This window comes from Lagopus leucura, unplaced genomic scaffold (assembly GCF_019238085.1).
Source record: "Lagopus leucura isolate 7727_CA_CO unplaced genomic scaffold, USGS_WTPT01 Super-Scaffold_100001, whole genome shotgun sequence".
Classification (NCBI taxonomy): domain Eukaryota; kingdom Metazoa; phylum Chordata; class Aves; order Galliformes; family Phasianidae; genus Lagopus; species Lagopus leucura.
In genome coordinates, this window is record NW_024962262.1 from 82478697 (window position 1) to 82499697 (window position 21001).

Genomic DNA, 21001 nt, shown 5'->3' on the forward strand with positions numbered 1-21001 from the left:
TGCAACTCTTCAATATGTGACATTTGATCTGTGTTAAAGTAAACATTTCTGATATACCTTTCCATCAGATGACTAAATTCCAGGGATTCAACATTCTTAACAGCTAGGTATAGTTTATCAAAGAAAAGCAAGACTCCTTCTTTTCTCACATACACTGTGTGATCTTCAACAACTATCTTTGCCTTTCTCTGACCTGAATGTAAATCAGAGACAGTGTTTTCCTGCTAACCTTTCAAGCCTGTAATTCTGTAATAAAGTAACATCCTACTTATAAACAATATGTTAAAGGAGGATTTTCTTGTCTGAAAAATAACACCAGATCTTTTTTTTTTTTTTTTTTTTTTTTTTTTACTATCTGAGTTCCTCCACATTCCTGATTTTTCCTTCAATCTCTTCCTTATCTGGCACTCAACGCGATCAAACATTACTGTCTAATTCAGAACCAAAAAGTCATGAACATGTTTGTCAGTCAGTGTGCAGCCCAGCAAGGTAAAGGAACAGTATGGTGGCTTTTTGTCAACAATCAAACTAGCAACGAAGATGGGCTACTGATTCAGCAGCTGTCTGTCCTGAACAAAATCAAATAATGCTGCAAATGAAACTTCAATAGGATGAGCATGAATTGTTATTTCAGATAATCTAAAATAATTTCTTTACATAATGGTACTGAAAGAAGATTCTTGGTGATCATAACAAGGACAAAGGTGAATTGATCCTTAAACAAAATGAAATTCAACTGTTGCCTGACCCTGCCCAGTCACAGGCTGAAAACATTTTATAACATTTGCAGAGGTCTTGTTTCAAGCCTGTCAATTTTGACAACAGAATTATTTGAATTTTAAGAATCTTTCATATAAGAATCATGATGAAAAGATAGGAAAGCAAGTCAAAGTGGTGATTTTCTTTAAGATGTCTGTCAGTACAACTTGAAACACATAGCAGTTAAAAAGCAGCCTTAAAAACTCACAGTAATAATGTAGGGAGATGGGAGAATACTACAGGAGCAAATTTACAGCCTGAAAGAGCTGCTTATATACAGGTTTGCAGCAGTGACCATAAGAAATGTGTGACAGGATATTCACCTTTGCAAATGCGATCCATTTTTGGAATTTTAGGGTATACATACATTTCCCTCAGATAGATGAGCACACTTTTATGTAAAGTCCATACTTTGGGGTTTTAGGAGTGAACTTCATATCCATGATTTTTGAGCCCGTTCATTGGTAGTGCTCAAGAGACACTATTTTAAAGGCATCTTCTTTTCTGCAAAGAGATGGATTGATTCTGATGGATATTGGTCAAATGACAATTTGATCTCACATTTCTCATATTTATTAAAGGCAGTGTTTGTATCTTGAGCTACTAGTAAGCTAGCATGACATTTTATTTTTGGAAAATCTGTTAGTTTCTATTGCTCTTTATTATCTTTAGTAATCTAGATAATAACTTCTGCACTGTATTATTACCATATAATACATTATTAGATCTTTTTCACAAGCTTTTTGGGGTATGTTGTGTATTAATTAATATTTTGGAACATGACAGATATAGCTGAACTCTTCCAGCGAAGAGAAAATCTGCTGAAGGGAACAATCCTTCTAAATGTGCGATTTGAATACACTAGCACAATTTGAACACAATTGGCTCTTAATGTGATCTTAGACGATAAAATATCATAGAATGCTAGAAATGCTTTCAATTTTCTCCTGAAGGACTTCCTCATTTGTTCCTCCTTCCTCTCTTTTGACTACAGAAGGCAGCCTAGACAAACTATCCTATAACTACATTGAAAGATGCTTTCACTGTCTTTTCTTTTTTCTGAAATCATGGGAAAAATGCAATGAGAATTGTTAAAAACATTACTGTTGTAGGATGAAATACTTGATATTGTAAAATAAATATATTAAAGTTTAAGGGGTTTTGGCATAAATGGTATGATAAAATCAAAGCTGATGATAACACTTTTTCCCCTGTTGTCAGCAACTGCGAGACTCCCCCACGGGATGTGACGCGATAGGCCCTCTCCCTGCTCTATGATTGATGTGTGGACTTATTCTTAATATAATGTTCACATAATGAGTAACAATTCAACAGGTATTGTTGAATTCAACTGATATCTACCATGTGTGTTTAGGATTTATTCACTGTACTATGTCCAGACTTTTACTGAGATCAGAAATATTAATAACCTTGCGGATTTTTTTGTGCTGCTTATTGTTACAGTATATATGTACTTCACAAACCATACTGTAATACTTTTTCACACCTGGAAAAACAGTCAGCATTCAGAGATTAATATTAAAAGTATTTTTTTAATCTTAGAATCCCAGAATTGTGCATGGAAGACCTTATGCTTTAGCAGGTTTTTTATTATCTACAAAATTAGTTTCACTGTGCACAGATATACTTCAATTATACAAGTACTTACATACCTCTGCTCTGTACCTTTCAGATTTCACTTCACCATGTCTGATTCAGCTCAGTTTAATGTCACCAAGAAATAGTTGTGTTCTTACACTGCTCAGAAAATGAAGTCATATGCAAATAGATGAGAATCAGCTTGCAGTGAAATTCTTCAGACAAAATTTATTAGTATCTGGTACATCAATCAATGGCTGTGCATAAAAGATATGTATCAGTCTAATGCTGCATCTTTCATAAAGTATAAAATTTATAGTGCCTATAATATCCTTGTGCATAAACTTAAATATGAATTGCCAATGTTTGCAATTATCTAGAAAATGGCCTGCTCTTATAATTATTAAAGCAAATGTATAAACCCTGGATGACAGAAAACACAATTTTACTGCTATTAAAAGACAATTTAATGTATGAAATCACATTAGCATGCTCAAAAGATGGCTTTCAGTCATTCACTTGAATATTTTAAACCTGTTCGAAGTGTCTTCAGGAAGAGCATGGGTGATTTTCAGAGATAAACATTTATAAGTAGATTGCTTGTGCATGGCAAGTAAAGCAAGAACATCTACCTGCTGTCCTGAGAAAACACCTACTATAAAAGCTTCTTTTAAATACCAAGGATTTAAATTACTTACATTAATCTAGTACATAAATTCTGTTTGAGATTAAAGCCAATTTCAGGACCTCATTTCATAGTACTTGTTGTTTCTCTTCCACTTTTGGTATTAGGGGGCAGGAAAGAGAAAGGTGAAGGTGAGGATGATTCATGGGACCTCTCATGCTCTGTAAGCAATGGGAAAAGACTGAGGTGAGATCAAACCAGTGACTAAGCTGGTACTCCAAATCCCATACTACTGGCAACTTGGAGAAGGGAATGAAAACACACTGTGTAAACACTTGCCTGAAAAAGTCTAGGTTTATATGCCCCAGGTTTCCTCTGTAGATCTGGTCTCCTTTCTACTGCCTTTCCCACAGCAGCAGGTATCTCCTTCAGTCTTTCTCAAGAAATAGGAATTTCTTGAGAAGGAAATTTCTCAAGTTCATATTTAATCCCCTAAGACAAGTTTAGAAAGCTTCCCTGACCTATTCTCTCCTTCCATTTGCCATGCTGGAAATGACTGGTATAGTAGCAAGTTTTCAACTTAGAATCATAGAACGGTTTATATAGGAATAGCCATTAAAGATCCTCAAGCTCCAACACCACTGCTGTGGACAGGGCTGTCACTCACTAGCTCAGGCTGCCTGGCACTCCATCCAACCTGGCCTTGAATATCTCTAGGGATGGAGCATCCACAGCTTCTCTGAGCAGCCTGGTCCAGTGCCTCACCACTCTCTGAGTAAAAAAATTTCTTCCTAACACCTAACCTAAATCTCCCCTCTTTTAGTTTGAAGCCATTTCTCTTTGTCCTATTACTATCAGACTGTTCTAAATGTCATTCCCCCTTTTGCTTATAAGCTTCCTTGAAGTTCTGGAAGACTGCAAAGAGGTATCCCTATTGCCTTCTCTTCTCCAAGCTAAACAAGCCCAGCGCCCCTAGCCTTTCTTCATGGGAGAGGTGCTCCAGCCCTCTGATCCTCTGGACCCAATCCAACAGACATCACTGCAAAGCTCATGTCTGCTTTTTCGAGAAGTACTTCCAAGTCCAGAAATAATACCATCAGAAAACTGATTTCCAATTGCATAAACACCATCCTGAATTTTGAGAATTAACTCAAAACAAGAGTCTATATTTTAATTGGAACACTGCTTCTACGGAAGCATCACATTTTCTTAGTACTAGAGAAAAACTAGAAATCATATTTGTAGGAAGGTATCCAAAAGCTAAGCTTATAAAAACAGAGATATTCTATCATCTCTCTAAAATATTTTATACTCTGTGTATCTTGTGCTGTATAAATAGTTTGCTTTCATCATTATGGATAATTTAATGTCTGCTACAAATCAAGAGTCAGTCGTGCTGTTGCTGTAGTTCTGACTACCTGATAAATATGAACTCCAGTTTAATTTATGAGAGGACAGATAAGTGCAGGACCTTGATAACATGAATGGCCAAGGTCAGAAGCCATAATAGACTTTTGTATTTAGAGCTTAAATAATAACTCATAATCGGTAGAGATAGAAAAGAAAATGGAGGTCAAATGCTGGTAGAAAAATTGAAGCGGCAAGCGCAGATGTTATTCAAACTGACAAAGTAAATATTGTTTCAGCGAATGTCATATTCTGAATTTTTTTTGTCTCCTATTTGTGATATGCAATAAAACCTTACTTGCATGGACTAGAACTGCCTATCTGCTAACAAAAGTGAGAGGAAAATGTGCATATAGGAGTCACACAGAAAGAAATTGGAAAGGAAATGTCTTTTGTTTTTATGGACATATGTGTGTACAAATGTTTTGAATGGAAAATAGCACCCAAGCTCAGTTTTCATCATTGCATAAACATGGCTGAATTTCAGCTTTCAGTTTCTACTTGAATTATCATCTACGTCTCCACCCATTAAAAAATTAAATTTTCAAATAACTAAAACGAATCTCTGTCTCTCAGTGATAGGGGTTACCACAGTATCATACTCTTTGAGCTTTGATTAATAAGTCTTTAGTTGAAAGAATTTTTTATTAGAAGAGGACTGCAGGGTCCAGCTTCCTCTGAAATCTTTTAAAGGTGTACAGTGATACAGTCCAGTATATAGCTACATGTATGAAAGAAGAGACACATCCACCAAAGAGAGAGAAGGTGTTCATATTTCCTTCCTCTCTGGAAGAAACTGGAGTTCTGGTCATGAGGGATGTGGAGAAGGCTGAAGTGTTCATTGATTTCTTTGCCTCTGTCTTCTCTAGCAAGAGCTGTAGCCACACCACCTAAGTTGCTGAAAACAATGGTAAGAACTTGGAGAAGGTAGATCTGCCAGCTGGAAGTGAAGATCAGGTTCAAGACCATCTAAAGAACATAAAGGTGCACAAGTCCATGGGACCTGATGAGATCCATCCCTGGGTTCTGAGGGAAATGGCGGATGAAGTTGCCAAGCCACTATCCATCATATTAGAAAGGTCATGGCAGTCTGGAGAAGTTTTCACTGATTGAAAAAAAAAATATATGATCCTCATTTTTATGAAGTTAAAAAAATCCAGGGAAATACAGGCCTGGCACAATCATGGAGTAGATCCTCCTGAAGGCCATGCTAAGGCACTTTTAAAATAAAGTTGAGGTGATTGAAGGTAACCAAGATGATTTCACCAAGGGCAAGTCATGCCTGACAAACTTAATGACCTTTTATGATGGATTTACAGCATCAGTGAATAAAGAAAAAGTAACTGACATCATCTACCTGAACTTGTTCAAAGTATATGACACCATCCTGCTGGACATCCTGATCAAAAAAGTTGAGAAAAATGGTTTTGAGGGATGGGCTACTTGTTGGATAAGGAATTGGCTGAATGGTTTCACTCAGAGACTTGCAATCAATGGCTCAGTCTCCAAGTTTGCGGATGACACCAAGCTGAGTGGTGCAGTTGATACATTAAAGGGAAGGGATGATATCCAGAGGGACCTGGACAGGCTTGAGAGGTAAACTGATGCCAACCTTCTGATGTTCAACAAGGCTGAGTACAAGGTCCTGCACCCGGGTTGGGGCGATCTCAAACACAGTTTGGACAGAGAATGGCTCCAGAGCAGCCCTGAGAAGAAAGATTTAAGAGTGGTGGTTGATGAAAGATTCAGCATGAACAGATAATGTGCTCCTGCAGCTCAGAAGGCCAACTGTATCCTGGGTTGCATCAAGAGAAGTGTAACCAGCAGGTCAAAGGAGGTGATTCTGCCCCTCTACTCTGCTCTCACGAGACCCTACCTTGAGAATTGTGTTCTTGAGCCCCCAACGCAAAAAGGACATGGAGCTGTTGGAGCAGGTCCAGAGGAGGGCCACGAAGATGAACAGGGGGCTGGAGCACCTGCCCTGTGAGGACAGGCTGAGAGAGCTAAGCCTCTTCAGCCTGCATAAGAAAAGACGCTGAGGAGACCATATAGCAGCCTTCCAGTACTTGAAGGTCACCTACAGGAAAGCTGGGGAAGGACTTTTTATAAGAGCGCGTAGTGACAGGATGAGGGGAAATAAACTGGAAGACGGTAGGTTCAGACCAGATATTAGGAAGAAATTCTTTACTGCAAGGTGGTGAGACACTGGAACAGGTTGCCCAGTGAAGTTGTGAATGCCCCCTTCCTGGAAACATTCAAAGTCAGGCTGGATGGGACTTAGAGAAACCTGGTCTAGAGGGACGTGTCCCTTCTTATAGCAGGGGTGTTGGAAATAGATGATCTTGAAGGTCCCTTCCAATCCAAACCATTCTATGATGCTGTGTTTCTACATGAATCAAATAGGGTTTCCTTTTATTTCTTCTTACCTGTGTCTGAATGGTCTTCTATAAATTAGCTAGTTTAGCCTTTTAAGAACTAAAATTAATTCATGATTTTTCAAATAGTATTGAAAAAATGCTTATCAAAATAAATTATTATTATTCTTGCCACTGTACAAATAACTTCCATTTTTCCCCACTTGAAGTAAAGTATTTTTAATAAAGAAAATTGTCACATGGCACCTAAACTCGAAGTTGCAGAATATTCTAACATTCAAATAAAGGCAATAAAATTAAGTCCATGGCTTCCCTTAGTTTTGTAAGACTGTACCCGGACAATAGTGTCATGCATCAAGAATGGCAAGGAATGTACGTAAAGAGGGAAAAGCAAACTAGAACAAATATCATTGGCTAGGATATTGGTGATAAGTACTATTACGGTATTTCCAATGGGATTTATGGTAGCTGTCATCCAGATGCTGTACTGAGAGATATTAATGGAAATTATATATCTAGATCTTTATAAACAGAGGAACTCACAAAACATAACTTTAAGAACAGATTAATTTACAACTTTTAAGCTATCATTTCTTATTGCTGTGCATTTTTTTTCCTGCTTTTTTGGACAATTATATTAATGCTGTTCCCCCTGAGCTGCGCTTTCTAGTGTACCATTAACCTTTCTACAAATCTGATACCTTGCTCCCTGTTGGAGCAAGAGACTTGTATGTGTCTGTACACACAGACAGACTGTTCCATGACTGTGCTTACAATGCAAATACAGATTAAAATTAAATTTTAGTGAACACATACACTGTATCCAAATGGCAGTCAATAAATCTAATGTTATCATCAAGTACTTAAAATATATTTATAAATCTTAGGTGTTCAAATTAATTTCAGACTATACTGCACACTCTTATGTCTACCAGTCTCATATGTAATTTCTTTATCTCTTTGCCACTGTGAATGCCAGAAAACAATTCTGAAATACTAATTTTGCATCACAAATCACAATATTTTTTGTAAAAAAGAAGAATGATGACAAAATATAAATTCCAAACTACTTGGAATCTACTTCTTATCATTGATAAATATTGAAAAAAATTATAGCTGGTAACATACAGCATTGATTTAATGGAATGTTACTTGTACCTATTGTATTCCCCTAAAATAATGCTCCCTCCAAAAGAAAACAAAAACAAACAAGAAAACAAAAACAAACAAAACAACCAAACAAAAACATAGGAAAATCAAGTCCAAGAGCTTTTGAAACTACTGATAAATTTATTTGCTTGGGGTAAAACATTACAAGTTTGTAATTCTTTATCTGTTCTTCAGATCTCTTCTATTCTCTGCATGTATGTGTTGTAGCAAACTCCATTTTCTAAGCCTGTTTTTTGATTCCTTGTTTTTCATGACAGTTGTATTTCCTTTTTTTTTTTTTTTTTTTTTTTTGACACCTTTTTCTTTTTATCTCTTTTAGTTTTGATAGAAATACAATAAGATGCCATGTTTGTATGAATGAGAGTGTTCCAGTACTATTCTGTTTGCTTGCTATCCTATTCTCTTTTAGTGCAGAATTTATCTCTGCAATCAAGTGTTTGGTTTTGCTGAAAGCTGCTGAGGTGAAATAAAGTTATATTATCATTGCTGTCCCAAACAAATAAATATTATCTGAATTATAAAATAGCCATCAGATTCTACTGGACTTCCTATTACTAAAAGCTGAAAAAATTTTTCTTGTTCTTATTTCAGGAGAATCTGAAGGAAACAAAGAATTTTATCACTATGAAAGCTATCTAGCTTGAAGCTAGTTCAGCTGTATCTATATGGGCAGCAGGTAGTATTGCATTTACTTTTAAATAGTAATAAAGTTATAGCCTGCATGACATAAACAAGCAATTTTACCTTCCTTAAGCTTTACTTCATCCTCATGCCTTTTCAAATCCCAACTACATTGTATAAGACCAATCTCACTAGGTGAGCAGATCCATTAAAATCACTGGGATTTGTGACTCCAAGCAGTCCGGGCAAAAGCACTGCTTTGCCAGGTCAGAATTGATAAGAGAAATCTGTTCAGCAGTTTGTATATTGCTTGCTGAATGAGACTATGATTTAACCCGAAGGTCTCCAGATACTACTGAAGTGAAAAAGGCATGAAGGATGGAAAGAACGTCCCAAGGAAGGATATGGTCTGAGGGAACAAACAATACTTTGTTCTATTCCAAACCTCTTTTCCTCCTTTCCCATTAAAAATTGCTTCTTGATCTCTTATATAAATATGTTCCTTAATTGCGATTAACTCATGTGATACATATATCAAGTTAATCATACCTGCTGGAGGCAAATCCAATAAACCACCTATAGAGATACAAAAACGTTGCAACAAGAATGACTGAAAAATCCACGGTACCAAAAAATTATTTTCAGTTTGAGGTTTCATTTAGATTCTTTGGAAGCTACTCCATCACAGCAAAACTGTCAACATCTGACTATAATCAAAACTTAGATATCTAACTTTAGTTATTCAACAACACAAAAATTATCAGCATGCACATGAGAGATGAATGCTTTACATAAAAATCAGCTGATATTCTTATTGATGACCAAGGGAGTACTGAAAATATTTTTTATAAAACAGCAACAATCAAATGGAAGTCACAGAAGCATAGGATGGCCTGGGTTCAAAAGGACCACAATGATCATCCAGTTTCAACCCCCTGCTATGTGCAGCATCACCAACCACCAGACCAGGCTGCCCAGAGCCACATCCAGCCCTGCCTTGAATGACTCCAGGGATGGGGCAGCCACAACCTCCTTGGGCAACCTGATCTAACGCATCACCACTCTCTGTGTAGAAAACTTCCTCCTAATATCTAACCTAAACATCCTGTCTCAGTTTGAAACCATTCCCCCTTGTCCCATAACTATCCACCCTCGTAAACAGCCATTACCCCTCTTGTTTATATGCTCCCTTCAAGTACTGGAAAGCCACAATGAGATCTCCCTGGAGCCTTCTCTTCTCCAAGCTAAAGAAGCCCAGTTCCCTCAATTTTTCCTCATAGGAGAGTTCTCCAGCTCTCTCATCATCTCTGTGGTCCTCCTCTGGACCTGCTCCAAGAGCTCCACGTTGCTCTTGTACTGGGAGCCGCAGTACTCCAGATGGGGCCTCACAAGAGCCGAGTAGAGGGGGACAATCACCTCCCTCTCCCCGCTGGCCACCCCTTTTTTAATGCAGTCTAGAACACAGTTGGCCTTCCAGGCTGCAGGCACACACTGCTGGTTCATGTCCAGTTTCTCGCCCACTAGAACCCCCAAGTCCTTCTCTGCAGGGCTGCTCTCCAGGGGCTCTTTCCCCAGTTTGTATAAATATCTGGGAATGCCCTGACATGAATGCAGTACCCTTGACCTTATTTACTATTTGCTTATTTACTAGTTGTGTGGCTTGGCGGTAACAATTGTGAAACAGTTATCTAGAAGAAAGTATCATACATTTTCCTATCTTTAAGTTTGGTAAGAAAACAGAAATGAAGATTGTTCTCTTAAAATTAACATTTAAAGTAACAGGTTGATTGATGTATTGTTAGCCTCTCTTGGAGTGTACTCCAGGGAACCTGTCTCTAACATTGGGTAGTTTCTGAGGCTACAAGCTCTGCAACAAAACCACATACCATAGACAAATCTTCTTCCAATCTACGTTCTATGGTTATGCCTGTTTTCTATCCTTTCATAAGCAATAATGATAAGAATGCAAAGCAAATATAACAATTCCATGGGATGCATCCCTGGCCACTTTTAAAAACTCTATGAAATATCCAATCTTGTCTCGCAAAGTTTTCTGACTTACTGCCATCATTTTCACAACAAATTTCAACAGATAAATTTATCAGTGCAAATTTTCTCCTTCTGTGGAAAAAATTAATTTAAAAGTCAAGTTAAGTAGCAATGCATTTGAATGTTAGTATGATAAGAAGTGGACATTAATCTAAAAATAAATAAATGAAATCTGAAGCTTCTAAACTGTGGATAGAATTTAATTTCTCCACTTGGATCCAAACTATTTTTACTTCCGAAGAAGCATTCAGGCCATGTAACTAAGACCTTGGAGTTAAAATATGAAATGCGTGCACATGGGATTTAATCTGTGGGTGTCAGTCTGATGAAGATTAAACAAAGCAGTTCACATTGCTTTTAGGAAAGCACTGAATATCATTGGACTGATTTCAGCAACAGCAACAAAGAGAATATTTATGTATGACTGAAATCATTTGAAGATTTACATGAAGGATAAATGGAAGGTGATGAGAATGAAAACACTTTTAAGTGCTCATCTAAGAATATCCATACACATTTAGGTTATGCCTAAATGATATTAAAAAGAATATACTGTAACAGATCCCCTCCTACTCATATTGCATAGCATTATCTGACATTATATATTTCACAGAATACTACTGTAACTTTTCAGCCTCAAGATAGTTACACAGCAACTTCAGATGCATCTTCAAGGATAACAGCATATATTCTTACAGTCACATGAGTAGCTGAGTTACATAAAATACAGACCAGAACTTGATATAGATGGGACTAAGTAATTCAATCAGCAATTAAAATAGAAGGAAAGCCATCAGAAATGAGAAAGAGAAACTTTCAAGGACGATAAATAGTAAAATGCACTAATCTGCAAACAATAATAGAGATATGTTTGCTTGCCTTATCTAAATTCACAGAGACAGTCTGAAATACCAGGCTCTCAGTTTTATGCTGATCCTTTACAGTTGGCATCAGGAAAAATAAATAAATAAATAAATAAATAAATAAATCAGTAAGTTTGTGTACAACAGCCATCGGATTGCTATCCAGTCAACGTTACTTATTTCCTCCTAGTTTTGAAGTGTTAAATAAAGCTTTCATTTTCCCCAATAAGCACTTCTAGTACACCAATCCTCAAATTTTGCTAAATAAAATGACCCTTAACAAAACCACTTATCCTCTTCTTAATCAGTTGATTTCAACACAGACTTATCGCTTTCCAGAAATCTATTCTGACTGCAATTGAAATGTATAGTTGCTTTGTCTCCCGTACTCAGCAGTGACTGACCAGTTCAGTGTCAGTTCTTTCAGCTCCCCACCCCTCTGCACAAAATTATACCTACAGCTGCCAATTTTCAAGGGAGTCAGTCTCCAAAACTATGAAAACTTTACTCACTTAAGTAGCTTTTGTTTACGCCATGAAGATAAGACAAGAATACCAGATATCAAGAAGTATGCAGAACAGTAACTGCCTTTAAAAATGTATATGCTGTCAGACTGCACAGGATCTAAGCAATATTTAGAAACTGAAATGCAAGATAAATTTAATAAACTGGAAGAAACTATTCTCAACTGAAATACCAGACAACATAAAAGAAAATTTTCATAACTAAGAAATGATAAAAAGGTTGGTATTTTGGAAGAAATAAAACTACAGGCTTCCTACTGTTTAAGAACAGAATATGATGATCATGAGCAACAGAAAAAAATGCCATTAAAGCTCGATGTGGGAAAAGCTCTTAAGTGTGTATCAATTGAGATAGTATCAGTGGTTAAAATGTCTTCAAATCATCAGTGTCTGAAGAAACTAGGCATACTTAGAAACATCGCCTTGAATTTGAATGCAGAAAGGAAAAGATTTAAATAATCACTTTGCAGGCTAATGATTCCCAGAAAGCTTTTCAGCCTATCCTGTGTGAAAGTGAATGTTAGGGCATAGCTATGGTTCTGGCTGTCAGGGTGTATTCTCATGGAAATTCCGAACTGAATTACTCCTTGAGCACATTTACATGGTAAAAAGCTGGAGAAAAATCTCCCAAAGCCAGAGGAAAGCTATACTGCCAAAACTCTTAAGCCCTAAGTGGGTTTCCAAATAAAATTCATTTGCCCTATTGGGTGCTACTTGAATGAGTCAACAATAAGCTAAGGCACTAGTTTAAAAAGGTCTTTTCAATATGGAAAAGTATCTTTCAGTTTCTGAAACAGCAATCGCCTTGAGAATAAACTGAAAGGTGAGACTTCTGAAAGGCTTTGTCAATTTTCAGAGCAGTGCCTTTCATATGTTTAGAGATATGTTCTACTGTTGCTGCATATCAAGTTTGCTGCTTTAGTGTGATTTTCATCAGTTGCACAAAGTAAAAGAAACATTTCTTTGGACTTCAGACAGCTTTTTAACATTTTCTGCATTGTCACTAACCTTCTAACATACATACCCATTCATGGACCACTTTCATTCTCTTGTTAACCTCATCTCACAGCTTTTCCTTTAGAGGTTTGTGTGTTTGAGTACATGCAAAGTTCATAAAAGTTAAGATTAAAATGAACTTCTTTCAGTAAAAGGCTGTAGTGGTTTTAATTAATTTTCTATAAAATGAGTCTTTAGAGACCCACTATTATTTCATAATAATCTTCTTAATTTATTTGGAAACTTCTCCAGGTACTTTTTGTGTCAGTGGGATAGAAAAGCCATATTTATTCCAAAAATGCTATATCTGGAGTGTATATATTTACTGGTCAACATATTACTGATGATGACTTCAGGAAACCAAAAAAAATCTGCAGCCAAAGAAAGTCTGTACATTCTGGTTGTTTGTGATGAATGTTACAAGACACCGGAGTTGTAAATAGATACTGAGCTAAATTCTTTCTACTCTAACCAATGTAAAAACAGATGTAAATCTGGAATCTTAAGGAATTTGGTTATTTGAGCTGCCCAAAATATTCCAGAATATGATTTCAGCGTTATGAAACAGTATTTAAAGTTTAAAAAAGTTAAAGTTAACTTTAACTGCCGTTTTCTGTAAGAATATTTCCTCTTTGAAGAGAGCATTTAGTTACTTTACAGGAACTACTAGCAGCTAACACTTAATAGGAACAACTCCTTCAGTCCTCTGATATTCAACCTTAAAGACCATATCCACAGACTTCCACTGAGTTTTTGCCAATTAGATTCTATGATTCTCTAGTTCTTGCAACGTTTCATGTACATTGTGATAACATTTCAGATGTCTTTTGCCAAGTTGCCATTGTGTTGTGTTTTTCCAAATTAGCAAGGTTGCACTAGAGTGGATGTCTTCTGAGAGATACAAGACATGGCAACAGTTAAAAGCTAAATCATTGTTTTAGAAGGAGGTAGAAATGCAGATTTTGACCGATGTTCTGAAAAGTGCTCATAGCTCTAGATTCATATTAAATGCAAAGGTCCCTTTGAAATATCATCCTTTTCTAACTAAAAGCTACATTTAAATGCTTATTTCCAAACTTTACTTTCCACGAATAAGAGAACATTTTCTGCTTCATATAAAATCTTCCCAGCTTAGAAGACCAAGACTTACTGTGTAGATTCAGGAGATGGACTCATTTCTATTAACTCAGTTCTGAAAAAAAATGCATCAGATTTGTGCTGGGGTCACAACCTATGCTGGTAGAGGCTCTGTCTTTTTGTTGAGATGACACAGATGCAGGTCCAGAATATTAGTCAACATAAATCTGCTGATACTTTTACAAAATTTTGTTTCAGTTGTAATGGCCTTAAATTCTGTCTAATACTTGTTTTGATTACAACTCTGTTCTTTATAATGCCGTGCTTTTTGTTTACGTGCTCTGTTGATATATATTTTCCACTTACAGAACATAAAGTCTGACAAGCAGCAACAAGAATTAACATTACTAAATAAATAAAATGATCCGTATCCTTCATTCTTAGCAGCATGAAGTAAATCTGCTACTGCAGATCTAATATCTTCTCTATATTCCTAACAATATTTAAACAAAAAAAAGGCATCTGCCATGAAAGGAATTTCTCATGCTGATCCTTTCCCAGTCAAACAGAGTGGGTCGATAATAGCACTGAAAACGGAATGAAAATGAGTCTGAGTTTTAAATAGCATAAACGACAGTAGCATATAGAGAAGCTTGCTTTAATCAGACTGCTAGTATTAGACAAATTAAAAATTGGCAGCTAACAGTGTTTTTCTTAGCTTGTGGTATCTGAAGGACATTGATATAAACATCAAACAGAATTCAGGGCACACATTGTGGAAGTGCCAGTTGAAGCTTTATATGTAAGGTAAAGCTGGGATTAAATCCCTTATCATATAAGAGATACAGCCTCTCTCTCCTACCAAATTTCCACTCATTTTGAAGGAAGAATCAATTTTTGGAGGATTTATAGGTAAATGTGTTCATTAAAACTAGTCTCTAAATGAAGAGTGCCACACGATCTATGGATAAAGCATAGTTCAAACTGTATAGCAAGCTTGTAATGCTTCTTTTACTGTGTTATTCCTAACATTCAGCATTACAGTAGTCTGATAACAAGTACTAAATTTGTCAGAGGACCTATTAAAAACAAAAATAAAATCTCCTATTTTTTTTTTTCAGAAGGAACTTGAACAAATATGAACTCCCAAAATTCTAGCCTTTTCTCTCTTGCTAAACATGTCTTTTACCTTCTCTCAGCTTTCTGTAGGTTCCCCTGTGCACAAAGATGAATGAGTATGCATGTGTTCAAATAACATCTTTCCTCTGTCTTTAGTGGCTGTACTGACTTGCTTAGAAGATTTCACCTGAAATAGTTTCATCTCCCTTATCAAAATTAATATTTTTGCAGTCATTCTTAATAGCTGCTAGTTTATCAGTTATCAGAAGATCCCACATTACCTTTGAATCACAAAGGCCATCTCCCAGTGGCCTGAATAAAACAGCAGAAATGAATGTCTCTGTGAAGACTCCTGAAAACAAGCTGAGAGCTTCAACTGTACTACTGACAGTGGAAAATGACAATAATTTTTAAAGATATTTCATAGAATCATTGAAGCATAGATTTGGTTAGATTGGAAAAGATCTTTAAGTTCATCAAGTCCATCACTGGACCATGTTCCTTAGAGGTGCATCACTCGTACATAAAGGGATGGCAACTCCACCATGTCTCTAGGCAGCCTGTTCTAATGCCTTCTACTCCAAGAAGACACTCTTCCTGTCTTTGCGTACTGTAGAACAATATTAGTTTCCTGAAAACACTGAAAGACTCAGTGTACCCATTAAGATGTCTTGATTTTCCTGGTTCCACATACTTGCAAAGAAATAAGAAATTTTTCCTTGGATAGTAACTGCAGACTGTCTTCCCCTATGTATTTTTGCGGTTGTGATTTGTGTTAATGAGAAACAAATTTGAGTCCTTGAAAATGAAAAAGGTCTCCTTCATCCAAAGAGCTGGTTGGCAAATCCGCCTGAGCTCATCTCATGTAGTCTTCGTCAAAAATATACCAAGTCATAAACTGAATCTAGTTCCTTCACATTTTATATGTGGTACACACTGTATGTCATTTGAACAACAGTAAATATAAAGGAATATTTTTACCTTTATTTAGTACCATCTGGAAAGGGAAGAGTGGGTAAAAAAAATATACTGCAACATCCTTCTAGCAAGGACTGTAAAAAAGATATGGAAAGTTGTTTGTTCTTAAAAGATGAAAGATAATTACTTCTAGATAATTCACTTCTTGAATGCTTCAGCTGCCATAAAAATGTACGAGAGACCTCTGGCAGATAGACTGGGAAAACATGACTAAGTGAAAGAGTTTGTGTCTGGAAGTAAATATAAGATTCTGCAGAGCTCTGAAGATAAGAAATCCCAACATAGCTGCAGGGACAATTGAACTCTGGAAGCCCAGGAGATGGAGGGCAAATGTGTCACCTGCTGAAGACTGAACTCACTGTAAAGGCTTTTCCTGTTGGCTCTGAGGAGGAATTTCCCTCCACAGGCACAGAGACCTGCAAGGGCAACTGCCATCCAACACCTACATCCAGGAAAATCTGCCAGAGAAACCAATAATCTGTTTTTTTTTCAAGATACTTATGGGTTTTGTGGCTCTTTTAAGTAGCCACAAGATTTCATTCAGGAGTGGAGAGCAGTGTTTTCACATGTGTTTAAATTTATACTCTTTCCATAGGTGCTGATTGTCAGTTGTTCCCCTTTCAGTCAACAAGAGCCACAGGTATTTAGGCAAACCATGAATTTGCAATCTTTTGAAAAGGAGATCCAAATCTCTGAGATTATTTCTGTTCTTTACTTTAGGAATTTGTTTTTTGTATATGCTTGTCCCACAGTGCAGTATATAAGTTCTAAAAAGCTAAGAAATCATTGGACGGAAGGCATAACACAATTGTAAAGAATTATTATCTTTGTTGCCCAAATGTCACATAATCAATGAGAGAAAGAAGTTGTTTCTTAAAGATGAATGCTGATGAAAGAGAACAGCTAAACAACATCCTGTGTGCGCTATAAATATTTTTTAACTTCATGACACAATTATTTTTGAACTTATACTATAAATCCATTTCTTCCCATGCATCTCAGCTTTACAGAAGTGAAGTGAAGAAAAGAGGATTGATTCTCCTTATATTAAAGCATACAATTTTACTTGTACTTCAGCACTTGAAAACCATTTAGTGCTAAATTAAAATGAAATTTCCTGAAAAGTTAGAAGCTATATTTTTTATATATTTTTTTTTTTTTTGAGTGATGCTCAAGATGTTAGGCTCAATAAAAAGATAGAGATATTGCTTAGAGAACAGTAAGCTAGAGCAGAAATGTGTGGTTTACTAGCAACTCCATTTAAATTTATCACAGTATCAGTTTTTAAATGTTTACCCTACAGTAAATGTTTGTTGTAAGTTTTTTCACTTGTATAATTTGGATAGTAGCATGCACAAAATTATTTCAAAGTAACCAAATCTGTAATTTGCTTATCTTGTGGTGATTTGTTCAAGTAGTAACACCTGTGGTACATTGTATTTTGGAACTAATTTTCTGAAAGTTTGATCAAAAAAATATTTGAATCACATTAAACTTAAAATATGCATTTAAATTAAAAACTGACCTTCATTTAGTGTATTTTCAATATGAGATCAGTTTCAACACGTTATTAGTGATTGTCTCTTTTAACCTAGATTAAGACAAATATTGGATGAAATAGTAGTCCTGAGATAAAACACTTTACAACTAGATCATTTCATCTCTAAGGTTTACCTTTTAATTATTATTTTCTATTGGAAACCTTTAGGGCTTCTGCTACTTATGTTGCACTAAGATATTTGTTTTATTACTGAAAAACTTGTGGTAGCCAACAATGCTGGTTAAAAGCAAACAGGACAATAACCTCTACAGATCTTCCAGCTTTCAAAATAATTACTTTATTTTAGAAGAGTCAAATTTATGTTCATGAGCAACTCAATCAATATTTGAAAATTTGCCAGTCTTTTAATATTAGTTTGGCTTAGGGCAAAGCAGACACATCCAAAGTCTGCAGCAGAAAATTATGTGGTGTCCTGTAGTCTCTAATGAATGTGTTTACTACCTTAAGACACGTGATGACCAATTAACATAAGATAAAAATGTCTCATGAGGAAATCCTCTTTATGGTTCTCTACTTACCCATTCGCTGATAGAACATTTTTCTCTGCAACATACAGAGGGTTGAATTCCACTGAAGCTTAGAATACTTTAAAGAATTATTTTGAAACAGCTGAATTATACTGTGGATGATGAGAGTCAAAACATTAGTTCATCAGTATTTCAATGCTAACTGCTATTGTCCAGCACCAGTACCTGCAGGTACAAAACCCAAATTTTGTAAAGCACACACATATGCAAATATATGTACATTCAGGCACATGCACACATACGCAGGACAGAAAACACACATAGATTCACGTGTACACATACAGATCTGTCCAGAAAAGCAGCTGACCTTCTGAACCTACTGCAAAAGTATCAAGAATAGTATCGCCTATCCTGAAATCACAGAATAGGAAAAACCTGTGCTTCTTTTTGTCCTAAATAATAATAATAATAATAATAATAAATAAATAAATATATATATATATAGGATAAGTTAGACACTCAATATTCCTATTTCTGTGTTATTTCTAATGTTTGCTCCAAGGGATTTTAAGTATACACTAGACTGCACAGCTTTTTCTTTAATATCCTGTGACAAAGACATCCCCCCAGAGTTATTTGCTTCTTATTTTTCCATGTTTCCTCTTCCCACTGGAAAACATGCCACGCCTACTGCCCAACACACAGAACAATACATGTGAAGTGATGATGCTATCAGTCCTGATCTTTCCCGGGGTAAAAGCAGAGCATTACAGGGAAGCAGCTCCCAGTTTTGATTCACAGCATCACCTTGATCTCGACTGTCTAAACTTTGAAGAGATGGTAGACAAGATTAAATAGTAGAGAAAATTAATAATATCCCAGTTTAGTTTGAAACTGCAACTGATATTAACTAGACCATCTTAGACAATAACGCTACTAAATCACTAAGGTTCAAATACAGTTGAAACTGTACTTATAAAAAACATTTTTTTTTGTGAAGCCTATGAAACCGTGAGGATTAAGTTGAAGTATTCAGTGTGATCAATATCTTGAAATTGCATTAAGGCCTCAGGCAACAGGGGCTCTCATTCCTTCCCATTTCCCATTTTCTGTTTTCTGTTTCTAGGCACCATTACAGGCAATCAGACATGAACAGAAAATGAATTTGCTACAAGCTAGTGGCATTGTAAGTGGCTTTGATATAAGTGGAACAAGGGTCGCTAACTTCTAAGCTCTGGCAGCCTGATAAGAATATTAAATCCACCATTTATCCCCAATGAGTGCTTGATTAGCCATACAGTGCTGTGCTGACAAAGTTCACTAAAAATACATTATGCTAATAATACTTGAGTGCCAGGAACACTGGGAAAGCCCAAGTCTTAACACAAAGAGTGAGTCACTATAGTATTTACCTGGCAGTAACAAAAATTACTTCCTAATCCAGTTTGTAAAGAGACTACAATAAAGAGGTGATTCCTTAAAGCATTTAAGAATTAGAAAAATAAAGATGTTGACACACTGACATGTGGAAAGTAAAAAGACATCTCGTTTTTCAGGACAGACAGCTATATTTAAGCAATGAATGTGTTCACTCCTTCCTGTGTACTTGGACCATTAGTGGGGATTTCCAGTGAAGTCCCATGGCTTTTTGCATGAGCCTCTCATGCACTGTCATAGTTCTACTTCTTGTGTTAACATGGCATTTTCTCTCATCAAAGGGAAAACTTTATAGGTGATCTCTTTCCTAGCATAATATACAGGTAGTAAATACCCCAGTAAGAATCCAAATACTTAAAAGTATTGAAGAGAGTTCATTTCTACTTCAGATTTACTCCTTAAATCTCACAGCTTCCTCCAAATGCTTAATGCTCCCATGCTCTTCACAGTTCTCATGTTCTCTATCATGGCTGCTAATGGGCAATTAGGAACCTACCCAACAGGTCTCTGGACTCCATAAAGCAAGACATACTCTGCAGCCAACTGTTTCGTTGCCAGCTTTTGCATAGGTAAATTAATGTACAGTACTTAGGCATGACCCATAGCAAGAACAAGTAATCATTTCACAGACAAACTCAAAGAAAAAGCACAAATAATCTGACCATTAGTACTAGGCAAGAATTTTTTTCACATCTTTTACTAGACAAAGACGCTTTTTAATACAAGCCAAAATTAAATCAAAATTGCCAAATTTTTTAAGGAACCAAGATTACATTTTAAAATATGATGGAATATCTTCTCAAATTTAAAATAAAACTGGATCCTTTATAAATTTTAATGATATCAAAGTATATTTTTAAGGAATTATAAAAGAAAAGGCCAAAAGAGTGAGCTTTTAGACTGTGGAAAAATAAATTAAAAAAATAACATACCTGAAACATATCTTTATTTTTAGTGTTTCATTTAGCATCCAGAAAACAGAAGAATGAAAAATACTTGGCACTCTAGCAGTTCTAAGAAATGTAGTTTCTGACAGTGAGCCAAAAGCTTCAACAACTTAGTTAGCTATTACAAGTCACAAGATTGTTTAAATGCAAGGATACAAAACAGCTAAGTAATCTAATCTACTGTAGTTCTTATGTGTAGTAGTAATGTGAGAAAGTTCCACACAATGGCGAAAAGCAAGCAAACACTATTTGTCTCATGCTAGCATCAATGCCTAAAATAGGTCAGATGACTCATACCATGAAATGCTCATTTTTCTTCAGTGACTACAAGGAAAACAAAGGTGACTAGCGCTGATGTCGCATTCTACTTTATCAGTGCTGACTGGGGCGAGATGAATATCTGCACTTTAATAATGGAGAAACAAAT